Raw genomic sequence first — 4,085 nt, 5'->3', positions numbered from 1 at the left:
TATACACGCCCACACAATGGCTGCCGAAGCTTCGCAAGTTTCTTCTAGTGATTCTAGATATATAAAACCTCAAAAAGGAACTATTTTGTAACTATTTCTTCTTTGAGCCTCTGATTAGACATTCACAGTTAATATAAAATGCTGCGTTAGCGTTAAATAATAATTTTGTAGGTGGCGCTAGTTGCTCTTCTTACACGTACAATTGGCGTTCTAGCTATACGTATAGCAGTGCCGGAGCGCCTGAGTGAAGCATGCATATATGCATATGGTCGTTAGTTCCTTCGGAGCGGGCTAGAGGTCGCCACCGCAGTCACATGAAATCACAAAGAAAACAAAAGTCGTTCTCCCGGCGCGCGGGGGAGGAGGAGCGAAGAGGGAGGGTGTCTTGTCGCTACTTTAGTTTTTTTAGGGGCTTTAGGCTCATGTAGAGTTCTCTAGGCTCATGTCTAGGCTCATGGGCACCCCAGCGCCCCTGGATTTTGGGGGCACACTTACGCGGGCGTGACCACGTGGCGTGACGTTAAATGACTTCACGCCTCTACGTGTGCTTTTGGCGCGAATTATAAATCAGTCTTTTTGTAGATTCCGCATTTTCGAGACCGCGTCCCTTGGAGGTTGTTGCCTTTCAACGCGCTCCAACGTTTGCCAGTCAAATGTGCTCGAGTTCCTGCTAGTCATGTCCTTATTTATGAATAATTGGAAGCCCAATGAAAGTTACTGGCAAAGAAGGCAGCGTAGAAAGGCAGCAACCCTTCCAGACATAGGCTAGGCATGCATGATTCGCACCGCAAATACTGGTGCAAGTACCTTTACAAGTACTTGCCCTCTGAGTATAGCAAGGTATGATCCACAAAGCACTGGCTCAAGTGCACAGTTCACAACAGAGCGTACGGAAAGTATTGTTTTCATATTTACGGTTTATTACATCAACCAAACAAATACAGTGATAAAGCATACCAACAAAAATGCATGTCACAGGCAGCACAAACAGTAGCACTGTTTAAGCTGGCTAATCATGTAAATGGTCCCAGTGCAAACAGGAAAAAGCCCTGAAGTGCTACAAATGTTGCCAATTGGAAGATTTAGAGAGAGAGAGAAAAGGACGGAAAGGCAGGGAGGTTAACCAGGCGATGCCCAGTTGGCTACCCTACACTTGGGGAGGGGAACAAAGGGGAAAAAAGGAAAAAGAGCGGCAAAGAAATGAGTCTGTCAAGTGTCCATCGACCACTACGTCACAGGGACAGAGGGCGCGCACAGAAAACTTAGATTATAGGCGGGAATGCAACCCCGAGTCCCTTAGGAAATTCAGGAGCGCTTTCACCGCTTTCCGTTGTCTGGAAGGTTGAGTCCAAGGCCCCAGAACGTTAGACACTGTTAAAGGACGCGAGTCCAAGCGGAGCAGAGAAACACTTAGGACACCGCGCTCTCGCTCAAAACGAGGGCAGTCACAGAGGAGGTGGCTGATCGTTTCGTCACAACCGCACTGGTCACACGCAGGAGAGTCAGCCATTGTGATCAGATGGGAATAGGCGTTTGTGAACGCCACTCCCAGCCACAGGCGGCACAACAGCGTAGTATCACCGCGGGGGAGGCCGAATGGTATGTGATGTTGGAGCAAGAGGTTGAAGTGATGCGAGCGGGGTGACCAACCTCCAGGGGCAGACCACGACGTTACAGTCAGGTTTCGGGCGAGCAGTTGAAGGTGCCTTGCTGCGTCAGCTCTTGTCAGTGGTATGCGGACAGTGTTGGTTGTATCGTGAGCCGATCGAGCAGCATCATCAGCTAAGGCGTTACCAACAATGCCGCTATGGCCTGGTACCCACTGGAAGATGATTTCATGATCTAAATATACAGAAAACATGCTATGACAACTAAGACATCAAATAGGTGCACCAAGATACACATGAGGCATAGAGCACTGACACTATTCTTCACATTTCATTTCTTCAACTGAAAGAATATAGTAGCTATGTTTACACCAGCGTGACAATATTAAAAATATTAAAAACAAGTTTTAGCATCAACAAACCTGCTCAACGCTAGAACATTACACCCTACATGGGGCCTGCCACAACCTCGAGACCTGCTTCTTGTCGCTAACCGGAATAATTTTAAGCAATTCTAATCAAACTAAAACATACGTGAAGTGCAGTTTACTGTGAAGTGCAAGGACATTCAATACAGCCAGTTCTTCCTCGAGTAGGCACAGCATCGTGACGCAGCCATCCTGGCCGCAGATGCGCAGACGGTTCAAAGTGCTTGGAACAAACCCTCAGGTCTCGCAGCTGGCAAGGCGTCTTCTCCAAGCTGAGGGTTGCGGCAGAACTGCATCCACGTTTTGCACCTGGACATGATGCAGCGTGCACGCTATACAACTGTACCCAAATGAATACCATACACTCCAAACATCAATACTCCGTGATTCCTTTCACCTAAGTGCAGTACATTATATTTTAACTGTGACATTAAATTCTCGGGCCAAGCCTCTGCGCCTGAGAGTGCGGTTGCGCTCGCTTAGCTAGCTCCTTTTCTTTGCTCAAAGAGTTGACGAGAGCGAAACAGCGTAATGAGTTTAAAACTACATTGACAATCATGTATACGTAGAACTGCTATAACTGCTGCTGATCGAATTCAGTTAAGGCACTGTCAAGGCGGCACACATACACATGGTTGAGTTTCGATACTGTCAGTTGCGAGGGGATCCTCAAATTGTCTTCACGGTGTTGGAAAACCCATTAATGGCACGCTCATTGCTGTTAGGCAGCTCAGTTGGTTTTTGGCCTTGCGGTCAGTAGAAGGCACGTGGTTGTTCCTGAGAGCCCTGTATCCAGTTCACGTTGGTGACAGTCGGCTGCACGAAACTAACTATAAATAAGACAAATGGTGGGCCTCTTTCACTCACCTTAGGACTGCAAGTGCGTGCCCTGACGTTTACTTAAATATCCCCGACGCGAAAAGCCTGATAAAAGCATATTTAGAGCAGATGACAATGGCAAGAGCTCACCTGTGAAAGTACAGCGGGAAGTGGTGTAGTAAACACCGACGGTACAGTCCATGCTGTCGCAATGTGCCACGGAGCAAAGTTTCTTCACATGCCGCAAGTCCATCTTGTAATGACGAGCTAAAGGCTTCAAATGAACAGTGCGAGCGTGACACGATGACGAGAAATGGTTTCGCACTGGCTGTATACTGTGTGTGTGTGTGTGTGTGTGCGTGTGCGTGTGTGCGCGCGCGCGTGTGTAGTTGCACGGTTGTACGCTTCATATGTTATGTAGCTCATAATCTAATTCCTAAAGGAAAATGTCTGTCCCATGCACAGTAACGGGCTTTGTCAGTTCAAATTTTCCTGGTCAGATTTTGCAGCCCAGCAGACGGCTATGGTCTCGTAGAGAATGTGTGTCTGTAGCACAAGTGAGTAGTGGCGCAGTAATGTCAGTAATGAACAGAATGTCTCGCCTACAACTCATACTCGGTCCTGTTGTTGCATCTGTTGTTTTGTTCCACATATTGCTCAGCTACATGCTGTATGGATTACTTTTGTGTTCTCTGTTGAACAAGTTTTATTTCATGTGTTGGTTTGCCACTGAAGCTTGTCTGTGGTAGATGCATCAACATCGGTAGTGCCAGATTAGCCAGCTGGAGGGATACCCCCCCTCCTTCTGTCCTTCAATGGTAACCGTGGTGATCAGTAAACGCACTCTCCTCTTCGGCCGCTTGCTGTATCCAATCGCATTCTCCCCCGTAAAACCACTTGAGGAGACGAAAGCCGGGTGGACAACGTTCATAGTTACTGCCGAGCCCCGAAGTGCTGTGTAATTCTTGTCTTTTACCTTAATTTCCTATATATGGCTTCAACAGTCGCATGTTTTTGTTTGTTTCCCGCATCGTTGCAGAAGCAATTTTATGTTGGCAGTTTGCTGCGATGTGCCCTTGCTTTTTACAGTTGTGGCAGGTTAACGGCCTCCATTTTTCAAAAGAACACGCATCGTTTCGCTGCTTGGGACCATCATTAGCATTTTTAGATGCATTCTGTCCTTCCCTTACAGTTATATTGGTAAGGGACCCGTCCGAAACTCGCGACGCGT

The sequence above is a fragment of the Amblyomma mixtum genome, chromosome 8, assembly GCF_055824585.1.
Source record: "Amblyomma mixtum isolate Tamu chromosome 8, ASM5582458v1, whole genome shotgun sequence".
Taxonomy (NCBI): Eukaryota; Metazoa; Arthropoda; class Arachnida; order Ixodida; family Ixodidae; genus Amblyomma; species Amblyomma mixtum.
Note: the sequence above shows the minus strand (reverse complement) of the source record.